Below are 23,241 nucleotides of genomic sequence, written 5' to 3'. Positions count from 1 at the left end.
GTGTGGATCAGACAGCCGGGTGACGCTTCCATCTTACCGTGTCCTGAACTTACCTCTCCGGAGCCATGTTATAGTAAGTCAGCCTGTGCTGCGATGAACTTGTCCAGGGCTTTTAAAGCCTCATGATGTGTATATGCAGATATGTCTGTGGGCATGTCTTAGATCTCAAACATCCTCAAAGGCTATGTGTTAGATGTTCAGTCACCAGGCTAGTGGGAGGTAGCAGGCCTTTAAGAGCTGTGACCTAATGAAAAGAAGTTAGTTAGCCCATTGGAGCTAGCTCCCAATGGAATTGTGGGACCACAGATCCATGTGCTCATTGGTTTCCTTTACAGCCATAGTAAACTAAGTAGTTTTGCTTCACTACCCACTCTTGACATGAGGTTCTGTATCACCAGGCACCAAAGTAACAGAGCTAACTGATCATGGACTGAGACCTCCAAAACCAAGATAATATAAATCTTTCCTTCTTTAAATTGATGACCCCAGGTAGTCACAGTGGCAGGGAAGTTAGCTGATGCATCTACACACCTGCCAGTACCCATGGTCTCTCAAATTGGATCTGTTTTTGTTTGGTGGATTCTATAAAGACTATAAAGAAATGAGGCAGAGTCTCAATTATTTCTTCAAATAGTTACAACCTCAGTTTGTTCAAGTGTGAACTGTTCAAGGGCATCTCCCATCTTTACAAGGACCTAACACAGAGGTTGACATGTGGTTGATGATCAGTGAATGTTGGATGAATGAATGAGTTCAAGACAGTCATTGTGTGGCTTATTCTACCAAAGAAATCTTGCTGCATTTACTTGGTGTTTTTGGACACTGCAGTAAAGTTCTAATCTGCTTTTTCAGGGTTAAGGACACAGAGGAAGAACACCGCCTGACAGGTTGAGTCTGCACTTCCAAAGGCTTATGCTTTTGACAAGGTCATCGTAAGTCTAGGCCTGGTCTTTATAGGTCAAGAGAACAGGTTTTGTTATATTAGTTCATGTGGGAATGATGATCTACGGAAAATGTCTTATAAGGATTGAGTGGCACACCCACGTACACACTTTTGATCACTTAGAAGCAGGTGATACTTGCCTACTTCCCAGATCTGTCTTCAGCCTGCTATTTTCACTCCAACCTCCACCATCAGGCTGACCCACATCTTACAAAGTATCTACCTCTGGCCCCAGGGTCTCCAACACTTCCAAGAGCGTGCAGGGTGAGCTCATCAGCTTCTGGAGGAACATGAGCATGGGTCTGGACAGCAGCCAGGTCAAGGGCCAGGCATGAACCAGAGGCTGCTGTGCGCCTTGGAACCAGAGGTGAACTCCAATATCTAGGCCATGCACATTCAGAAGGAGAAGATTGAAACCCTCAACAGGAGGTTCACCTCCTTCACCCTCAAGGTGTGCTTCTTTCAGCAGCAGAACCAGGTACTAGAAAGCAAATTGGGGCCTCCTGCAGCGCATAAAGTGGTGTGAGCTTGAAGTAGTATAAATAACAAATGTAAAAGCTACATCCGTAGTCTGAGGTGGCAGTTGGGCTCCTTGGGCCAGAGGAAGCTGTAGATGGAGATGGAGCTTGGCAACATGCTGGCCTGGTAGAAAACTCCAAGAAGAAGCAGAAAGATGCCATCAACCAGACAGGGATGGAGAATGAATTTGTCTCCCTCGTGAAAGATGAGGATAATGCTTACACAAACAAAATGGAGCTGGAAGCTGACCTGGAAACACAAATGAGGTCAACTTCCTCGGGCAGATCCATGAAGGCGAGATCCGTGTGCGGTGAGATCTGTGTGCTGCAGTCTTAGACCTTGGAGATCCATGTGTTCTTGGACATGGCCGTGGTTCTGCTCACAGGCAACAACTGCTACCTGAACATGGATGGCATTGTGGTCAAAGACCATGCCCGGTGTGAGATCCTAAGTCCCTGGGCTGAGGAGGAGAGCACGTATTGGGTCAAATATGAGCATTGCTGGCTGGGAAGCACAGTGAAGAGTTCTCCAAGATGAAGCATAAGCCACTTATAGACAGAGATCAAGGCCTCCAAAGGCCATGTCTAAAGGTTTCCATTACTGATGCTAAACAGTGTGTAGGGATCTGTTCTTTATGACAAGGCAATCTGACCGAGCTAGAGGCTACCCTGTAACAGGTCAAGCATGTCATTGCCCAGAAGCTATCTGAATACTGCAATCATCAAGCTGGTTACAGACACTGAGACCACTACCCACAGAGAGCTGCTGGAGGCCAAGAGAATTGATAGAGTCTCGGAAGGAGAACTTGGAATTCCACATGGGGCCTCAGGAGCCCTGGCTTCAGTGATGGTGTGAGTTCCTTCCAATCTGGCTTCAGTTCTGCTGAAAGCTCAGTCACACCATGGCCACAGTTATGAAGAAGACCAAGAATAACATCAACTTTCCAATCTCTGATAGCCTCTCCAATCCTTTGATAGCCTGTGATATATAAGGAATTCCATATTAGCTTGGGCTAGTGAGACCCTGTCTCAAACAAACAAACAAACAAACAAACAAACAAACAAAAAACCAAGAGAATCTTTTAAGGATGTTCATTTTATTTTGTCTATTTTTGTTTGTGAATGTGTAATGGGTGTGTATGTGTGTACCTTTGTGTCTCCCACAGCACAGGTGTGAAGGTTGGAGGAGAACTTCACATCTGTCCTGGGTATCTTTGCTGGCTTTTTTTTTTTCCTGAATATGATAGTCCAGATAGCCCCAGAGTGTCTGGGGACTCTCCTCTCTCCATCTCGTACTTCCCCATAGGAGGGCTTGGATTTCAGATTTCTCTCTCCATGCCCACCTTTCTCTATGGATTCTGGGGATCCCGGGTCATGCTCTCAATGCTTGGACAGTACACCTTTTACCTACTGAGCCATCCATCCCAGGACAAATGTGATATTTAAAGACACGTGTTGGCTTAAAATGAGAACAGTACATCAATTCCTTCCTTTTTTTAAATTTCTAATTACATTTTTCTGGAAGAATTAGCATGAGGTTGTTGACTGATGAATATAGTCAGAGTAGAGGGAGCTAGATGATCATGAATATGCATTTAAATTTTATCAGCACCTTCTGTGTATAAAACAATGTGATACAACCTAGATAGCTTCTGACCTCTGGGATTCATGGTTATTTTTGTGAAATTTATATTAAAGTTTTTAATGTTACAGATGAATTAATCAAGGTACAGAAGGGAATCACTGATAATCCTAACTTCACTGATAGGGATGAACACACAAGTAGCTGGTGCTTGATTAGATCAATGTATAAGTATTTTAGTCCTATGGAATTGGAACTCAGGCACTCTGGGTCCAAGTCCCTCAGTCTGCAGGTTCGATGTGATAGCTGTGCTTTATGGGCAACATAAAGATTTACTCAACAGGTTAGTTTTATAAAGTTGTAATAGCTTTATCTAGGAGTCTTCCCTGCACTTTGGTAGAAATACACAGACAAGTTGATTTCCCCATGCATACACTCGTCCATTTTGTCAATAAACTTTAATAACCATATACTATGGAGCTGGTGCTGCTTGTTAAGTACTCTGAGATTTAGATAGATAGCAAGCAAAGCAGAATGAGGAATTTCTACCTTACATGGTTATTATGAGAAGCTACCAATACTGATAGGGACACAGGAGTTCAGTTTAGGGGAGAAAGGATAAGAAAGCAAATGACTGCTGCAGAATTGCATGGGAATTCATGGTGGGCCTTAGAAAAATATCATTTTTTTTTTAAAATCACTTTTTGGTTAACTTTAATAATTATTTTCCTTCTAAAATGGCTTTCAGGGGCTCAGGAAATGTCTCAGTTGGTAAAGTGCTTGTTATTATGCAAGTGTGAGTTTCTGAGTTCCCTACATAAGGAGTCTGGGCATGGAAGTGGCCATCTGTAACTACTGTGTACTGAGGGTAGGAGGTAGGAGGAAGAGGCAGGAGGATCTCTGAGGCTCACTGGCTGGCAAGCCTGTAGAGACCTAAAGAACAAAGTAGAGATTGATGGAAGAACTTGTGTACACGCCCACACAAACACATGCACATGTGCACCCCGTGCGCACACATATAACACCTACAACCAGAGATAAAAAATAACAGTAGTGTCATTTCACTTCAAATGTGTGCAGGTGGCAAGGGATGCAGTTCTGTATGGTCATGGAAGGGAAACACAATCAACACTACCATGACTTGGCAAAAGATTCCTTCCCTGCAGACAGCGGTGAAGGGAAACGCAGCTTGTCATCTCCTTTCTCTGCAGGCCTTTACTCATCTGAGAAACGGTCACAAAAAGAACCTAAGACATCTGTGTCTTTGTCTCTGTGTTCACAAGCACCATCGGCTACAAAGCTCCAGCGTTGCTGTGTGGCCCAGACCCTCCCAGTAGAAACACAAAGCCAGCAAAACCAGTCATCTCAGCATGTCAGGCAAGGTAGATATGTTTGGTTGGAACGTTACCAAAACACAGCTTTGCTTCAACACACACACACAAACTTTGTTTTTGTACATCTCTCAAAGCTGCTTATACTATTCCTCAGGAAAGGAATCCACACACAATGTTGAAACCACATGTCTTGGAAAGGAGTCAAAAGATTTATAGCTCGGAGTGGAGAAGTATTAAAATAGCATCTCTATCAACTGTAGCCATCCACTGTAGGATCACAAGTGCTCTTTCAGTCCATGGGTGAAGGCCATGCAGCGGTTGGCTAACAAGCCATTTTCCTTAAAGATAATTGTGGACACCTTCCAATGAATCCAGGCTTTGTTTTCTATCCACGCACACTGATACTATCAGAAACTCATACTTCATAAATTCCTTTTGGAAACCTCAAAGGCCATGGTCATCTCCAAAACCATAGTAGACTTTGCTAATCAGACATTTGGCATATGTATGAAACCTAAGTACACACTGGTGTATGAAGTCCACGCTACATTTGGCTTTTATGTGTCTGGTTTATTTTCTTGGTAAATAAAGCGGTATAGTATACCACCATACTCTATCACCCTTGACACCAGTGTGCGCTCACCTCTGAGACTTAACCAACAATTTTGAAATCATGTCTATCACTGCCTAACATCTGTTAATTTCATCAGCGTCGGAGCCTTGAATTGTCCATGAACCAGTTAAGAGATATTTTATTAAGGGCACAAAAGAGAGTATGACATTCTTTCTTCACTCACATAAATATAATGACTTTCAACATGGCAAGTTTAAAGTGTTCATTTGCACTTCAGACAGAAAGCTTTTGGGGATGGGGAGATGCCTCAGTTGGTAAAGTGGTTGCCATGGAAGCTTGAGGGCCAGAGTTCAATCTTCAGGACCCAAGTAAAAAGCTGGGCATAGTGGGACCAGCTTGTTATACCAGTGTTGGGGAGGTAGAGACAGCTGGATCCTTGGGACCCATTGGCTAGCCAGTCTAGCCTACTTAGTGAGTTCTAGGTCCTTAAGAAACCCTGTCTCAATAAAATGTGGACACCGTTTGAGGAGTTTCACCTGAAGTTGTTTTTTGAGCTCCACAGGCATGCTCACATACGTGCACATGCACTCATACATGAACATGTATACAAACACAAATACATTCACAGTCACAACAGAAAACACTTTGTTGTCATTTGCAAGAGGCACTGATTTAAAAAAGAACGGCTTTCCCCAGAACTTGGCATTATGCTAAGCACAGCTTCTACTGTGACAAAACACCTGGGACCTTCAGCTTAATAGGAAGAAAGGTCTATTTCAATTCATAGTTTTAGAGGTTTGGGTACTGACGCTAGCAGAAAATGCCTACTTCATAAATTCCTTCTGGCATCCCCCAAATCAGTCTCTACTAGTCAGATATCTGACATGGGCACAATATTTTATGCTATTTTAACAATGTCAGTCTTTCCATTAAAAGTCTAATTGCCATGATCATGGGTGGTGTCACTCTGAGGAAGAGGAAGGTCAACTGAGTAAGTGTTCTTCTTAGTAGGTTGAAGTTAAAAGTGACAAACCTGATTTAAATCTTTGAAGGAAAGCAATCTCTTGCATGGTTGGCAACAGCTGAACTTCTACTATCCCTATATATTCATTTCATAGATATTTAATTTAGCAAATAGTCATATTCATTTATGTTGATCTATATGATTTTCCATTTCTTTCTTTTGAATTTTTTTGCATGTTTGTGGGCATGTTCACATGGCTGTTGGTACACACGTATGTACATTGTATGTACGTACATGTGTGGGTATGCACACATGTGCAAATGTGTGTGGAGAGTAGAGACCAGCCTTAGTAGTGTCATTCCCTAGAAAAATTCCCACTTTTAAATATTTTTTACATTTATCTATTTATTTTGCGTGTGTATGTATGTGCATACATGCATGTGTCATGATGTGAATAAGGAAGGTCAGAGGAAATTTTGTAGGAATCAGTTCTCTTCATCCATTATGTGGATTCTAACAATTGAACTGAAGTCATCAGACTTGGCAGCAAGCACCCTTACCTACTGAGCTAGCTCGCTGACCTAATCCTTACCTTTTGAGACAGGGTATCCTGGTGTGCTTTCTGCTACTGTGGTAAGACACAAACAGAACCACCTGGGGAGGAAAAGGGCCTATTTCAGCTTCCAGTTTAGAGTCCATCATCAGAGGAAGCCAAGGCAGGAACTCAAGGCAGAAACCAAAATAGAAACCGCAGAGAAACATGATCACTGGCTTGCTTCCTCTGCTCATGCTCACCCCGTTCTCTTATAGAATCCAAGATTACCTGCTCAGGGGTAGCATTGCCCACTGTGGGCTGGGCCCACCCACATCATTAATCAAGACAATGTTCCACAGACATACCCACAGGCCGGTCTGATGGAGGCAATTCTTCAATAGTAGCTTCCTCTCCCCAGGTATATGAAGTTGACAACCAAGATTAGATTTCCCAGCTCACAACTCCCAAGTTTTCTATTTTCTTTCCACAAAACAGTCCAAACCATAAAAGCCATATGGTCAGGTTCTTCACAGCAACACCCCACTCCTACCAAAAGCAACTTACACGTGAAAAGTTTATCTGGGCTCATGGTTCTGGAGAGAGAGTTTATAAGTGGCAGGGGGCATGACAGCAGATGGCCACAGCAAGAAGGCTGAGGTCACATTTTCAACTCAAACTAGCAGTAGGGGAAAAATGTATGAACTCTCAAAGGCCACCTCCATCAAGGCCCCTCTTTCTAAAGTTCCCATGACCCCTGCAAACAGTTCTACCAATGGGGGACCAAATGTTGGAATAAATGTGTCCATTAGGGACATTTCTTATTCAAACCATCACACAAAGTCTCTCACTGCCCTAGAAGTAGCCAAATAGGCTAGGGTGGTTATCCACTGAGCTCCAGAGATCCACCTGTCTCAGCCACCTCTGACTGGGATTGCAAGTGTTTGCTGCCACACCCAGCTTTTTATGTGGGTGCTGGTATTCCGATTCATCATCGTATGCTTTAGAGATGCCCATCTCCCCCACCTTCCATTCCAATTGTACTCTATAAAGTCATATCCCCATTGGAGAGGAATACCACTTCTGAGATCCCAACACTGTATTGGAAAATAATCAGAGTTGCATGCCAAGGTGCTGGAGAAAAAAACAACAAGAGATAACTTTCTGGACCAGCCATACTACACAGCATCATGGGAATTTCCTGTTGAGGTTGCCAAATCAGCTTGACCCTCAGCTAGGGGTAGAGCCAGCCTAGAAAGAGTCACTGCAATTAAGTATTCAGTCAGGGTTTCAGAGATACAACTTTTAAAAGTAAAATACAAATTTTGTCTGGATTCGAGGTACTTTTATTCATCTTTATGTTCGACTGGAAGGGTTTTAGCTCTAGGCAGGTCTCACAGTTCACTTTCGTGTATTACTCAGCAGAGAACACCTGCTCTAACTCAGGACCATGAATTTATGATCCAGAACAATGGCTCTCCATCTTCCTGATGTGCAAGTCTTTAACACAGTGCAGTGGTTCTCAACCTTCCTAATGCTTTAATACAGTTCCTTATGTAGTGGTGACCCCACAACCATAAAATTATTTTGTTGCTGCTTCATATTTGTAATTTCACTACTGTTATGAATCTTAATGTAAATATCTGCTATGCAGGATATCTTATATGTAAACCTCCCCCCAAAAGGGGTTTCTACCCACAGGTTGAAATCTGCTGACCTAGGGGGATCTTCCCCACTCTTGCCTTCTTTGATGAAAGAAATAGAAATAAACAGGAAAATTTCCCACATATTTAAAAGAGGGTTTTTGAACAACACTAAAGATATTGATCTTGTTGTCTAGTTTGTTGTGAGATATCAATACACTGACCAAAAAAATGGAGGTACTAAAATCCATATTTTTATATTACCTTTAGCTAAGTTACTAAATGTGAGAGAATATTATCATACTCTTTAACTTCTAAAGAAAGCCAAAAGTTAATAATAAAAACATGAAGTAGAATACTTTTTTTTTAGACAAGGTTATGTTTTGCAGCCTAGAACCTCCTACTTCATCTTTTTATTGCTTGAAAGTAGAACTGAGGGGCACTTGGAGAGCAAAGACAGAAGTGCTAAGCGGTCAGTTTCATTTACTCTTTGATGCTGCACCTTCATTTCTCCACAGCCATTTTCTTCTCTGTGTTGCTTTTAATTTTGGAGAATTTTCCCATCATCTGTGTGTCCTAGAGTCAGTTACTAATTCCAAATAGAATTCTCAGATATGAGAAATAAACAGGAGCCCAAGTAGGCATCTCTTACTGTTTCCATCACAAATGACCATGGACTTAGCCACTTAAAACACATTTCTTATCTTACTGCTGGAGCCTGGGGTGGGTCTCGAAGGGCTAAGTTCTCGGTATCCAGAGGGCTTCAGTTCTTCCCGGAGTCCTTGGGGGAGAGTTGCTCTCCTGGCCCTTATGGTTTCATCCCTTGCTCCTGAGACCCTTCCCTCATTTTCAAAGCCACAAAGTTGAGTCGGGACCTTCTCATGTCACGTGGCTCTCTTGCTCTTCCTCAGTTCTAAAAACTCTCGTGACTATTCTAATGGGCCACCTTGAGAATTCGGGATCATTTGTCCATTACAAGATACTTAGTGACATCTACAGAGTCTCTCTGTCATGTGTTGGCAGGAGTTTAGGATGCAGACAGATGTTGGTTCTGTTCCTTGGGTTCTGAGGCCTGGGATAGTAGAAAACTTAGCCAGCAGATGTGGGTCCTTAGTTTGATCCCCATTGTCCCCAAACAGCAACAATGTTCTTCAGGATATAGTGAATTCTTCCTGCTGAAAAAATGGTGTTTTGTCAGTTACAGGAAGCAAATGAATTTCTCTAAAACTATACCCAGAATATTGAGTAGGCAGACATGGCAAAGAACAGTGGAAGTACCTACCTCCCTGGGTATGACCTTCCTGATGACCTGACTATTAAAAGGACAGGGGGAATCCACAGCCAGTGAGCTAGCTCAGTCAAGCTGGGACCATGTGTTTCCCGGAGTCCCAACCAACTGCTATTTTAAGGCTCCATGAGGTATTCAGCATTGGTCCTCTAAGAGTTACTGTTACATTTGGAAGCTTTACTTTTAAGCTTTATTTTTAAGAATATTTGATCCTTAGGGAAGAAATGTATGTCCTAAATTTGCTACACTTGAAAGGAACCAAAAGGGCAGCCAAGATTTCTTTCCATTTGACATTATTCTAGTTTCTCCTCCCAAGAGGCAGACACTTCATGGGTCCGAATTTTGGATTTTGTTAACCATTTTCTCGACGATGATCGATGGTTTGGGATTTCAGCAAGCCATACGTTTTAAAGTCCTGCTTTAAAAACAAAACAAAATAAAACAAAGGAACAAAAAGCCCCCTAAAACTTGTAATACATTTTCTTACCCAAATCTTTCCTTTCTCCCTCCCACTTTTCTCTCCTTTCTTCCCCTCCTTCCTTCTTTCCTTTTCTTTTGGGGGTGGGGTGCAGTTATGAGGGCTTAACCCTAGGGCATTGTGCTTGTTAGGCGCCCACTCTGTCACTGAGCAGTACCCCCAGCCTGAACGTCCTTTTTTTCCTATTTTTCATAATTTAGGACTGGTATTATGTGTAATTAGAATGGTGGCAATACTCAGACAGAGTAGGTTGGGCTCCATAATTTAATACCTTCGTGAGATCCACCCTGTTTTGATAAGAGGGAAAACTATAAGCAAACAGAAAGGCTACCATTAGAAAGGGTATGCGGTTAATTGATCAGAAGTTTCTGCTAAACGAGGCATTCCATGTGTAGATTTAATACGCCTGGAAATGCTACCTGGCAATCCAAACTTAAAATGAGAGCAAACAGTGTCCTTCTGGGCTCCTTAGATAGGAGTCAAGACTACAGTGAGTGACGGAAGATTGATTTCTCTGCTGGGCAAATGGCACAGAATCCCCTTTGATGGTAGACCTATCGCCAACACCGAAAGAGGCTCCGTGTCCTCCAACTCTGCCCTTGATCATGGATACATTCAAAGTCACCGTAAGGATAAGTGTAGGACATGTGCAGCCCACATTTTCCTTCCTGCTAAAGCATCTTGGACAAACGCACAGGTGGTTTTAGTTACTCAATATGTATGTCTAATTGCTCAGATGTTACCTGCGGGAGAGGGAGAGCGCATAATCTTTTGTAAAGTCTCTCGTCCCCCCTCCTGAAAGCTGCCTGCACCTTCTTCAGCACAAGCCCCCTTTTCTGCATGCAAAGGCTGAAGCCTGCCTCGTTCCTGTCTCACCCTTTGCCATGCAAGTCTCAAGAAGCTAGGGCTGACAAGCACAGCCTCGAAGCGGTTGGGGGAGGGTCTGCCACCAGCTGTTGCTAATAAAACAACTGCAGCCCCTGCCTCAGTAGCTTCCTCTGACTTCACATCCCTGTGGTGTTGGCAGTAATTGGGAGGGGAGTTAAGGGAGCATTCTTTTCTCCAGGGAGACAGTAAGAATATTAATATTAATGTGATTTCTGTTCCCTCAGATGGGAAAGGATAGAATAAAATGTTTTAAGGGAGGCTGATCAATCATTCCAATTCTGGCAAGAAAATGATGCCTTTGCGTTTAAGAAAAAAAAAAAAAACATCTGGGTAGAATCAGGGGTGGTTTAAAAAAGCGGGGGAGGGTGGCAACCCCAAATTCACTTCTATGATAGAGTATGCATTTGCTCCTTCTGAGACCCTTGGCCCCGTGGGGGAGGAAGGTAAAACTTTGAAATGCATCCCTGGAAAATTCAGCACTTGGATTTCAGTACTCCTTCTGTGTCCTAGGGCTTCACTGAATTATTACCAAAGTCCATGAGGGTGTCTGGGGTGGTCGGTCGGTTATTGGATACGAAGGACAGAGTGAATGAGCCATGGCCTTTCTGACCTTGTGAACCCACATCTGCCCAACGAAGCACTATTCTGATTTCTGGGCAGCTTGGAAACAAGTGTCTGAGAGCACAAGCCCTTCAGGGCCACAACGAGGACAGGGAGCCCCGCCTTTCAGAGTCTGGGTGGTTGCCACTGGCCTGCGATCTGGGCAGCAGTGAGGCCACACAAAAGACTTCGGAGGTGGGCAGATAGACATGGGTTTCTCAAGACTTGAAAGGTTTCAAGGTTTTGTTCCTGGAAGTACAAGTGGAGCCTTGTGTGGGAGACAAAGATGTGTGGGCTTGGGGAGGGGGTAGGGACAGTCTGGCCCTTTCAGTGTCCCCTTGCTCAATAGTGACGGGCCCAGCATGGAGACATTTGTGACCTCCGTCCCCCTTGCCAGATGCCAGACGGCCATTAGTTAACCAGAGAAGCGACCTTTCCAGTGACATTCCGCCACCCGTTCACTCCCCCTGAGGAGGCTTTGGGAGTCCGAGCTGGAGAGCAGAGCAAGGTGCAGCTCAGTGGGGCACAATAAGCTCACAGAAAGAGTTTGGGAAAGCACAGGAAGGCAGAGGCACCAACTCTAAGGCAGACGGAGGAGGAGGCTGCATTCAAAGAAGCTTTCTGTCTAGTAGGAGTTTTAAAGAGCATCGTGAGAGCGAGCCCAAGGGGGATGTCTCATTTTCCTGAAGAGCGTTTGCATGCTCGCTGTCCATACCCCAGCCTTTATATTTTTGTGTGAGTCCCGGATTATCCGAACCCATAAGATCCTTTCTGCTACTTTTCTGCTACTTTCTGGGACTCAGCCTAGGCTTCTCCATCTCATTATCTGGCAGAGCAACCTGGGAGTCTCCCTCTCTCGTTCTCCTCAATTCTCTGCCTTCTTTCCTCTGTCTGTTATCCCCGAGTTGGTACTCTTTGATGTTCTATTAAGGAAAATTTAAAGCATCATTAACCACATTGAGAAGGCCTTGCACTGAGCGATCCTGTTGTTTAGAGAGACTTGTTTCCCAGTCAGAATGTCACCTCTGCACTGCCACTGAGGAGTCACCTGAGCTGTCCCTGCACATAAGAAATTTCTGATAAGTTTTCAACCTAGTGGGTGAGTAGAGTCTTACCATCCATTCACTATGATCACAGACCCCAAGAAGATACCATACAGTGCCCCACGACAGGAGACTGACCTCCTTTAAGTGGGCAGATAAGTACCTGCCACCTTTTATACTCTAACAAGATGACTGATTCGGTCACCATTGTTCCATCTCTGAACCACATGCAGGTGAGGCACTTCGAAACTTCTCCTGGGAACACGCATCCTTACACGTGGTTTCTAAAGAAACCCTATTCTACTCTTTAGTACATGATGTTATTGCTATGGAAACGACGATATTTTAAAGAAGAACACTGGAACTTTCCAAATACAGTATTTATTCTTCTGCTGCTAGCAAAATAATGTGTTTCGCCTAAGAACTTGTTAGGTGGCCTGCAGCTAAATATAAAGAGACAGATTCTCGTTGTGTATAAGTCTATGGGAAATTTTGGACCACCAGCTTTTCAGGATACATGTGAAAATAAACTCCCTGGAAAAAAATTCTAGACATAATTGGGGTCTTCAATGAGGCACTTAATATGTTAGATTTTCTTCTTGAGGTAGAGAAGTCATTCAGATGTGGACCCTGGGAACCCCCTCTGCAGGTTCCTTGCTGGTGATTCCACTTTCAGCATTAGCCTGTGATATCCACCAACAGCCCTGCCTTCCTAAATGATGTCGATTTGTTAGTTTGTATATTTGTGGTGCTGGGGACTGAGCCCAGGATCTGGCACACAATTGTTAAGTTCTCTGCCATTGAGCTACACCCCCAACCTCCTGGTCTTTAGAGTACAGCTCGGTATTAAATGATGTAGCTTGGGTCTTAAACACCCTTACCCTCTGTCAAGACCCTTATAGTGGAGCTCGGTCCTCAGCTGGGTACTTCTGGAGATAGTAGACATTTTAAGAGGTGGGGTTTGGCAGGATACAGTTAGATCAGGTGAAAGCATGCCTCCCAAGGGAATTGTAGGACCCTGGTGTTGGCCTCCTCCTTCTCTTGTTGGAGGTGTGTCCCCTCAACACACCAGCTCTACAGAGTTCTCCATTCTTTTTTTTCTTTTTTTCTTTTCTTTCTTTCTTTCTTTCTTTCTTTCTTTCTTTCTTTCTTTCTTTCTTTCTTTCTTTCTTTCTCTCTCTCTCTCTCTCTCTCTCTCTCTCTCTCTTTTTTTTTGTGGTTTTTCAAGACAGGGTTTCTCTGTATAGCTCTGACTGTCCTAGAACTCACTTTGTAGACCAGGCTGGCCTCGAACTCAGAAATCCGCCTGCCTCTGCCTCCCGAGTGCTGGGATTAAAGGCATGTGCCACCACACCCAGCTCTCCATTCTTTTTAAAGTTTGTTTTAATTTATTATGATTATTATGAGTGTGTGTGTGTGTGTATGTGTGTGTGTGTGTGAGAGAGAGAGAGAGAGACAGACAGACAGACAGACAGACAGAAGAGATTAGATGACAACTGTCAGGAGTTAGTTCTCTTTTTCTACCATTTCTTCCTGGGAATCAAACTCGGTTCCTCAGGCTTTGACTGCAAGCCCCTCCACTTGCTGAACCATCTCACCAGCCTGAGTTCCCTGTTTTATAGGACTGCCTTGAAGATTACATGAGAACACATACAGGAGACCTAGAGTAGGCCTTATTAAACACAAATTTCTTCTATTCCTTGTTAGTGTCGAATAAAGTTAAGCACCACACCCTTGTCCTCTTACCTACTTTCTCCAACTTGTTAAGACTCAAGGTTGTTCTTGAATACTCCGTGGCAGGAAGTGTTACGGATCCTGTTTCCATGGACATCATTCACTTTAACAGACATCTCTCTCACTAGTAGTTGAGCTCAGGTGTAAGAGTTCACTTGGCAAAAGCTGCCTGTTGTTCCCGACCTTGGAGTTTTCGATGCCTTTCATGGGAGCACCCCGAGGAGAGTCAGGAGCGGTGATACAAGCAAGTGTGTGACTTTTTACATGTTGGAACATTCTGAATTTTCAGATCAGAGAGGTTCACTCTAATAATAGAATGATTTAGACAATATTACACAGTACCCTGATGACGTAGCTGAGAGAATCACAGATCTTCTAAATTTCTGTAATCTCTCTACACTGCCTGAACAGTTGATTGTGTGGCTTCTGTGACCTTGTCTGTGGACCCACATCCATCACAGGGTGTCTCGCGTTGATCCCCGGAGTTTGCAACACTCAGAAGTCTAGAAGACCTCCATCATGAAAGAGGAGTTGGCTTATTCGTTTAAATTTGTTCATCTCCAGGACAGCCAGGGCTACACAGAGAAACCCTGTCTCGAAAAACAAATAACAAAAGAAACAAAAAAGAAAGAAAGAAAGAAAGAAAGAAAGAAAGAAAGAAAGAAAGAAAGAAAGAAAGAAATTTGTTCATCTTCTCTGAGTTAGATGATTTCCCCAAGTTTTGATTTCACTAAAGATATATTTACACTTACACAAGGGAATGAAAGGTTTACTCATGTACTTCCATGTTTACTAAAAAAAAATAGTTAAAATATTCTTATTTGCCATTTTAATTGGGACAGACATAATTAAATTCCCAGTACAATAAGCCTCAGCATAAATCATGCCTGTGTAATTCTCCAAAGCTTCGTTCAAGCCACCGCGAGGCTCATCAGCCTGCAGCCTGCCTGTGCTTCAGTGGACACATCGTCTTCTTCACTTGCATCACCTGCCTCTTCTTGGTTCTCTGTCCCTCATCTGATTAGGACACCATGCCCTTTCCTGCCCTAACACACTTTCAGGTCCTTTCTTTTAGTTCGCTTAAAGTTACACACGAGATCAAGAGTATGGTCATGCCAGGCATGGTGGTACATGCTTGTAATACCAATACTTGGAAGGATTGGAGTTTAAGGCCAGCCTCAGTTCCATGTAGAGTGTGAGCCCAGCCCAGGCTCCTTGAGAAACAAAGAGCACAGCTCAGGAAGACCAGCTAGCCAGAAAGCAACCTGCAAACAGGCAGGAAGTTGTGTCCCAACCTCCCAAAGACCTTGGAAGTTCACAGAAGCTTCTCCGCTTCAACTCTCTACTGTTTGCCTTCTCTCTTGCTGTGTCTACCTGGGGTACAGTTCTGCCCGTTTCTGTGCCTATAAATCCCACCTCTCTTTAAGACCCGAACTGAATGGATTTTTTTTTTCTTCCTGATAACCCAACCCAAGTAAGTTCTCATACGCAGGTAGCATCTATGCCAGCTTTCCAAAGGCATTTTAAGCACATGTATTTTATGGTGTACACAATAGGAGCTAAATCAGTATTGCATGAATGAGTACATTTTGGATGATGTTATCCAGAAAGCTTGAATTTGGTGGGGGGGGGGGGGTGAAATCTGAAGTTTTTGCCAGGTGTGGAGGCACATAGCCACAATCCCAGTCCTCAGCAGGCCACCCTAGGCTAGGAAAAAAAAATCCTGTTTTACACAGAGAGAGAGAGAAAAGGGAGAGGAAAGGAGGGGGTGTGTCATGGGGGGAGAAGTAAAAGGTAAAGAAGGAGGCAAATGGAAAGAGAAAGGGTGGGGGAGGGGAGGAGGAAGAAGACGGGAAGGGGATGATGTTGAAGCTAGAAGGGACATATTTGTTTTCAATTATGGGAACAGAACTCACAGCCTCACTCATGTCAGGCAAATGCATTTCCACAGAACTACAGCCCCAGTTCAGGTAAGTCAGTTCCTGTCAGCATTGTAGCTCCTGCAAGCCCAGCAAGTACTTTGCAACAGACCCTAGGACTGAAGATCTGTTCTCTCCCCCTCCCTCCCTCCCTCCCTTCCCTTCCCTTCCCTCCCCTCCCTTCCCCTCCCCTTCTTCCTTCCCTCCCTCTCTTCCTTCCTCTCCCCACTCCCCACCTCCCACCTCTACCCCACCCCCGTGTGTTTACATAGAGGAATATATGTGTGTACTCCTCCTCCTCCTCCTCCTCCTTCCCCTTCTTCTTCCCCTTCCTTTTCTTCTTTAGATAAGGTCTCTCACTAGTCTGGAACTCATTAATTCTGCAGGGGGGGGCAGTTCGAGATCTTCAGGGAACCTCCTATCTCTGCCTCCCCAGCACCAAGATTGTCAGCATGCATTCATTTCTGCATTTCTATGTGGGTTCTGTGGTGCTCTCAAGTTGTCACATTGCAAGGCCAGCTCTTCACTGTCACCCTGCCCCATTCTTCTCAGTGTGCTTCATTTCCATGTTTAGGATTTTGGCAAATGAACATATTTTTTTTAGATTCTAGTGTAAACATTGTTTGTTTTCAAATCCTAGCTGCCAAGTTCTGATTCTCAAGGTCAAAGGTAAACCTTTTTCCAGTCATAAGAAGTTAGTAGAGGTTTTCTTTGTGTTCCCAAAGGTCCATTCCAACAAACATCTCCCCAAGCCAGGGGACAAAAGTCTAGGCAATTAAGGAAAACTGGTTAAAGGCCTTCTCTTGTTTCCTTTGTGTAGGTTCACATGGGATGTAAATTCTCATCACATGGAATATAAATTCTCATATGCATCCAGTTGGAAACAGCTCAACTGAAGATGCAGGTACCCCTTTTGCTGTTTATGAGATATGCAGTCACTGATGCTTACCTAGGCTGAGTTTTAACTAGACAATGATAGGATGACATAGAAATCCTCAAACACCACAGTCATCTTCAGGTCAAAGGACAACCCCTTCATAATAAGTGACTTGAACTTGTTGAGGGATGTATGCTTTGTCATTTCATGACACACTGTGGTTCTCAATAGAGCTGGAGAAAAGAGTACCTCAAACCTGAAGACTCTACTATCCAGGAATGTTAGGAACTCTTGTGCACCTTAAAGAGGCTTAGTAGCCTCCCACAGATCACCACACTCAAACAAGGCAAGGGGGCATTAGCCTACAGCAGAATTTCCCAGTAGACCTCATGGGAACTGTAAGCGCGTAAAGGTAGACTCAAAAAATTTACAGAACGACATAGCACATTTCAGTGGCACAAGTTAAAGTTGGATGTCGTTGTGCTTCTGTACTGTCCTAGTTAGGTTTCTGTTACTGTGAGAGACACTGACCAGAACAGCGTGGAGAGGAAAGGGTTTATTTGGCTGACACTTTCCCATTACCAGCTACCACTGAGAGGAATCAGGAAAGGAATTCAAATAGAAACAGAGGAAGGAGTGAGTCCTTGAGGAAAAGCTTGCTCAGCTTGCTTTCTTACACAACCCATGACCTCCTTCCCAAGGGTTGGCACTGTCCACAGTGAACTGTGACTTCTTATGCCAGTCAGTAACTAAGAAAGTACTCTACAGACATGCCCATGAACCATGCTGATGGAGGCCATCCTCAAGTTGAGGTTCCCTCTTCCTGGGTGACCCAGTCTGATGGAGGCATCTCTTTACCTGAGGTTCCCTCTTCCCAGGTGACCTGGTTCGTGCCAAGGTAACAATAACCAGCACACTGCCTGTGTGAAGGAGCCACGGGACTGAATACAAAAGGCCAAAATATATTCCAACTGCTTAGTCAAATGAGCAGACTTTGTATCTAACGGGGACCTGCTTGCATCGCTGCGGGAGGGTTCCACATGGAAATGAGGAGTCAGCGACAGCGCTGGTTTGCAGCTACCTAACACAACTTGTCTCCCCAGAATGGATATTTTAATCTCTAATTTATTAAAAGATGAAATGTTGGAATGTTGGAGAGATTGAAATCATTTGTCAGATCACGAAGTCCTCAAAACATTTCTCAGCCTTAATAACACATCTGCTCTTAGAATGTGGTCTCTTGGTAATAGCTGTCTGAAAGTGTCTGAATTTAGGGATTATTTGAGACAACAGATTTCCTTCTATTTGGAATTGAATGAGGCATCTGCTCCCTCCCTGTTAGCTTTGTGCGATAGTCTCAAGGCATTCATAAAAGGCCAGATCATTTTGAACATCACAAGAAAGAAAGAAAAAAGACCCCTGTAGATGGTGCAGATTCAGGAAGAGGAGCTAAGAACCTGTAAAGGTAATGGTTAATGTTTAGAGATATTGTTTCCTGTAGTTTGTTCTATAATTTTGGAGTAGGGGGCTATGGTAGCTCATATTAAAGGAAGGACACAGTATTCCAAAACCAATAATTGAGGGAAATCTTTTGATAGAAATCTCAGTAGACATTCACGTTTCATCTCATTTGATTCAGCACAACCAACAGAGCTCAGTGGAAATGGGCCGCTTTGATCATTCCAAAGACCATATGCCAAATTAATGCCCAGCAGAAAAATGAGACTAAAGACAATGAAAAACCCCACATACAAATCATGCTCTTGAGCTCACTTCCCAGAGAGCATCTCCTAAAAGATGAACCATCACCAGCTTCCAGCCTATCAAAGAACAAACGCCAGGAGCACGCACAAAGGGGTGCAGGGCGGAGCCTGAGCACATTTAAAGGTGCCTAACCTATGAGCGAGAGTCTGGTGTCAGCCTGTCAACTGCAGGTACTTGTTCAAAATAATCGTTTGATGATCTGGGGGAATCGTTCAGTTGGTAAAGCACTTGCTGCCCACAAACATGGGGCCCTGCGTTGGATTTCCAAGCACGCATGTAAAAAGCTGTGTGCGGTAGCCATACGTCCAAACCCAAGATTGGGAAGATAAAGGCAGGCAAATCCCTGGAGTTCCCTGGCCAGACAGCCCAGTCAAGTCAGAAAGCTAACGTTCCCCCTGAGACACCCTGTTTCAAAGACAACTCTGAAGGAACAACACTCAAGGTTAGATTCAGGGAAAGAGGAGTTGAAGAGCTGCCAAGAAATCACAGTATGTGGCAGAGGATCTGAAGACCCAAGGCAAAAGGGTCCCCAAGGGGAGGGTGATCACTGGTGGCAAATATAAAAGAAGACCAGCAAGTATGGACACCCTGGAAAACAGAAGGCAATTAGGCAGGTGTTCCACCTCTGGTTATTCTAAAGCGACCAGTGCTGTCCTGTACGGGCAGTGATCAGCCAGCTGTACTGTCCTTAGGCAAGGCCTACTGTTACACTTCATTGTCATATTCATGTTTGCAAAGTGTTACCATCTGAGAGTCTATCTCATTACTGTGCATGCATTCATAGTTGTATATATCCGTGGTCTGATTTATAGGAAGAGAGGTTCTAACAAAGTTGCCGTCTGCAACATGACAAGATGGAAAATTTCAAAATCCAAAATGAATTTGCCGATTGATAAATATCCGTGTGTGTGTGTGTGTGTGTGTGTGTACTTATTTTTATGCCAGGGTTTGTGTGCATGCATATTCATGCAAAGGTCAGATGTCAATCTCAAAAGTTATTTCTTAGTGCTGCCTTCTTTGTTTTGTGAGACAGGGTGTCTCACTAGGATCTGAGGCTTGGGCTGGAAGATCCACAAACGCATCCAGCGCTGCTTGGCTCTAAATGTGGCCCTTTCCAGTCCTCCCTACGGCTGGAAAGTACCCCTGGCATTTAATGGGGAGCAGAGGGAGGAGGAGGCGGCGAGAGGTGCAAGAGCCGAAACTGTTCCATGGGAACACAGATGGATGCTCGCTCTGGCAAAACGCAAGCTGCACCACACTCCTGAGAAACAGTCTTGAGCCCCTTGCTTCCACTGGGGGTGAGGCTCCGACATAGTCACAAGGCAGCTCCTCACCCCACCCCAGACATCTGTCTTACCTCCTCCTTTAGTGTTCTGCTGACCCATCATGCCAGTTGCTGCCAAAGGACTCCTGACATCCACCCAGAAGCCTGGCAGCTGTCACCTTCTGCTTCTCTTCCTCTTTTATGTCCCCGAGTGCTTGGGCTCTGCTGTTCTGTGCACCTACAGTGTTCGGGCCTTGCTTCTCTGTCAGGGACAAAGCTGGTCCTCTGCAGACACCTCTGGTACCTTCTCTTTTGTCCTGGTGGGCTTTCCCCACGGAAAGGCTCCCTTTACAATATACCTGTCACCTAGTCCTGGGCATTTGCATGACAAATCCTGCCTACTGGTTGTCATTGTGACCTTCCTTCCATTCGGAATGCTCTCCCTATGGTTCCCCACTCCACAGCTCATTCCATTGATGGTGTTGTCTGTTGTGTTTTCTCCTTCAGTATTTTGGACACAAGGTCTCACCATCCCAAGGCTGGTTCCTAACTACAGTTGTCCTGATTCGACCCCCACCCACCAGCTGGCATCACAGACACCTAATCACCAGCGCAGGCATGCACTGGCTCCATTGCACTTCCTATGCTCTTGTTCCCACACAGACCCTGCTTTGTTGTGATGGAAGCCCAAGTCAGCCATGGTGAACAGGAGATGTGTCCTGGTGGGGCTGTCAGTGCCACGTCCAAGGATGGAGTCTGGTGGAGGGAGCACTATCAGTATAGAAGCTGTACTGGGGAGGGAAGGAGGAGCCAAAAGCAGGGTGATGACGGTTGAGGGGTACTGAGCCCAGGCCTTTGGACTTTTTGATACTGATATTTTGATGCTAAACATCTGACCAATGGTGTCCACACTTCTAGACGCCATCACCTATCATATCTGAAGCCATCACTGGGCATGAAAAGGCTATGCCTTCATGCTGCCAAGATGAACACGGGCCTCAGTTTACAACAATGGCTCCTGATAACTGCATTAGAACCTCGGAGGGGCTTTATAGTGATGGACATCCAGAGTCTATCAGTTGGCCTGTGTGTAGGCTTGTCCTCCTCAGGACTAACACACAATCAAGACTGAGCACCGTTCGACAAGCAGCAGCTGCCTATGCTTGCCTAGTTTCCCCATCTCTCACCCTGTGAAACTACCAAGGCCAAAAAGCACCATCCAAATCCAGAAGGGAAAAGCGTGGTCCTGACAGAGATGCTGCAGTATATAATCCCAGTGCTCAGAGTCTGAGGCAGGAGGATTTGCCAAAAGCTTGAGGTCAGCCTGGGCTACACAGTAAGTTCTGGACTAGCCTGGGCTACAATGTGATATCTTGTTTCAAAAACAACACCCACCGCACACACACACCATACAGAGACAGACATACAGAAGGAGAGAGAGAGACAGGTGAGGAAGGGAAGGAGGAAGGGAGAGAGAGAGAGACAGAAATGGAGAGAGAGACAGAGAGGAAATATAAGACCAAAATATTAACTTTTAAAGGGTAGGAACATTGCTTCTTATTCTTTTTTTATTTTACTTTTACTTATCTGGGTTGGGGAGGGGGTCTCGGTATGCAGCCCAGCCTACCCTGGAACTCTCCACACCCTTGCCTCTGTATTTACACAGCAGGGGTTAGCAGTATGAGCTGCCCCACCCCACCTCTCCACCCCACCCTACCCCTTGTTCCTAGCTACCTTCATCTTTCAGCATCCCCATCTCCCCGTCTCTAGACCTTCTGTCCCAACATAGCCCATCTCCCCAACAGGATTGTCTGAATTTGCATATTTTGTCAACATCTTCCCAGACACCTCTGCCACCAACTCCATAGTCTTTTCCTCCCACTCACAGACTCTAAGGGGAGCCTGGGGGGAAAGGAAAGATCAGAATACTAATTGTGTCTTCCTTAAACATTGTGGTTTTTAAGTCATTATTAATATTTTTTTAGTTGTAATTTGAAAAATACTGCACTCAGACAATCTTTTTCTCGATTCCTGAGTTTTTAGGTGCCCTCTCTCAGCTGTTCCTGCCTCCTCTGCTCCCTTCTCTGATTTCCCCTCCTGCCATTGTCTCCTTCAGACAGGTCCTGCTGGAGAAGCCCTGTGGAGCACACCCTTGAACCCCACTTTCAGCACCGACCTAACACTTGTCTGCTGTCCAGTGTCCTGTGGGGCTTTCCCCAGGATATCTGTTAAGGCATCAAGTTAAGGTATCAGGATGCAACAATAGCCTGCCAATGTTAGAGACTCAGAGAAACAATCCACACGTCTGCATGCCACCCCACCCTTAGCTTCAGTCTGGATGTAGTCAACTGCTTACCTACCTAGCATGGAAACGGTCTGCAAATAAACCTTAGCTACGCAAAGTTCCGGGAAGTACATGGATTGGAAAGTTCAAAAGGCATTAAATGGGTCAACGGTGGCTTGGTGGCTTGGAGGTTAGTCAGTGCAGCACCTGGCTTGTACTGGACATTCACCTTTACCGCCACCATTTGTAGCTGTGGAAGACCCTCTCTATTCACATGATCTGCTCCTTCTCAGTGAAAAAAGTGGGTTCTGTTCCCCCTCCCTTAGTGTGAGACACACAGCTATCAGATCACAAGGTTCAGTATTCCTGAAGCATGTGGCAGGATAAATTCTTTTCCTCTCCATAGAGGATGGATACATACCCCGCAGAAAGAGAAACAGATGTGACCCTGAGGGTGATCCTTCAGGGGCTGAGTGAGACCTGCTGATGCCGTCTGGAAATTGAGTGGGTCAGACATTTGGACCCTTGGACTTCAGGCTTCTGGAAGTTCTGGTCTCTGCTCCTCCCTGGCAGCACTGAACTGAGTTCTGGTGTCCAGAGAGTGGGCAGCTGGGAATCTGGGTCAAACCTGCTTCCTTTCTCCTCTGTGTGCCCTCTCTCCCTCACCTCCCTTCCAGCCACTTCCTTTTCCATTTCCACCCCAAACCCCCTCCTTACCCCTAAGATGAGCAACGGCCTTCATATCCCAAGAGTAAATGTAAAGCAAATTTTGTGGCAATAAATTATTCCTCTGTGTGTATGCCCTGCTACATAGGGTCTGTATGTACATTTTTGGGTGGAACAAGCACATACATTATACATAGGCTGGTCTGACATCTTCTAAATTACAATAATTTCTCTGAGATTTAGTCACTTTGAGCACTAAATGGGTCAATGAGAAACATATTTTTAGGACACCGTGGGTCTTGAATATTCCAGGAGCCCTTTGTTCAGGGCTGATCTCCAGTGAGAT

The 23,241-nt window shown here is 44.7% G+C and overlaps 1 long non-coding RNA gene across 1 annotated transcript in view; it reads right to left on the bottom strand.

The window, feature by feature from the left end:
• Positions 1 to 8,603: 8,603 nt before the first annotated feature.
• Positions 8,604 to 23,241, bottom strand: part of LOC147006281 (uncharacterized) — a 50,544-nt gene continuing 35,906 nt past the window's right edge. The window contains exons 2-3 of the long non-coding RNA XR_015046609.1: positions 14,134 to 14,711; positions 8,604 to 9,265 (exon numbers count right to left, since the gene is read on the bottom strand). This is a non-coding gene — a long non-coding RNA (uncharacterized LOC147006281). The remainder of the gene's footprint in view (positions 9,266 to 14,133; positions 14,712 to 23,241) is intronic.

This window comes from Mus caroli, unplaced genomic scaffold (assembly GCF_978045245.1).
Source record: "Mus caroli unplaced genomic scaffold, Mus_caroli_1 scaffold_1, whole genome shotgun sequence".
NCBI lineage: Eukaryota > Metazoa > Chordata > Mammalia > Rodentia > Muridae > Mus > Mus caroli.
Note: the sequence above shows the minus strand (reverse complement) of the source record. Positions and strands in the feature narration are given on the sequence as shown.